This window comes from Trichomycterus rosablanca, chromosome 21 (genome assembly GCF_030014385.1).
Source record: "Trichomycterus rosablanca isolate fTriRos1 chromosome 21, fTriRos1.hap1, whole genome shotgun sequence".
In the NCBI taxonomy this organism is placed as follows: Eukaryota; Metazoa; Chordata; class Actinopteri; order Siluriformes; family Trichomycteridae; genus Trichomycterus; species Trichomycterus rosablanca.
The window spans coordinates 19,742,701-19,743,236 of NC_086008.1; positions in this window are offsets into that span (position 1 = coordinate 19,742,701).

Genomic DNA, 536 nt, shown 5'->3' on the forward strand with positions numbered 1-536 from the left:
GCCGGCCCGAGGGAGGGAGGGAGGGAGGGAGGGAAGGAGGGCGGGCCGTCGGGATTCCTCATAACTGCTGGACTCATGACCTCTGCTGGCGATCGAGGAATAGCGCCTGCACAGAGATCAGCACACTCTCTGTGCGCTGTACGGATCTCCGTATGACGCACACGTGTAAACGGGAGCATGTGTGTTACTCAGGAGTGGAGGTCTGCACTTCAGGTCATCGGATATGACTAAATTGGGAGGAAAATTGTGTAAGTCACTGTAGACCCCGTCCATTCAGTCCACTTTATTATTCCGCCCGTTCTGCTTTATAATGATTTTTCTGCTATTATTGGTCGTCAGTCTGGTTCACGTCTAAATAAATTCATTATTGCAGATTATCATCGTTATTCTTCTGCGCTGGTTTACTGATCGAAACGGAACAGTAACATCCTGTGATGTAAACAAACCTCTAGTATAATAAGTATCGGTATTGCACATGTAAAATAGAATAAATGTTTCGTTTTGTGTTCAAATGCTCAGTTTTTAAAATCTCAACC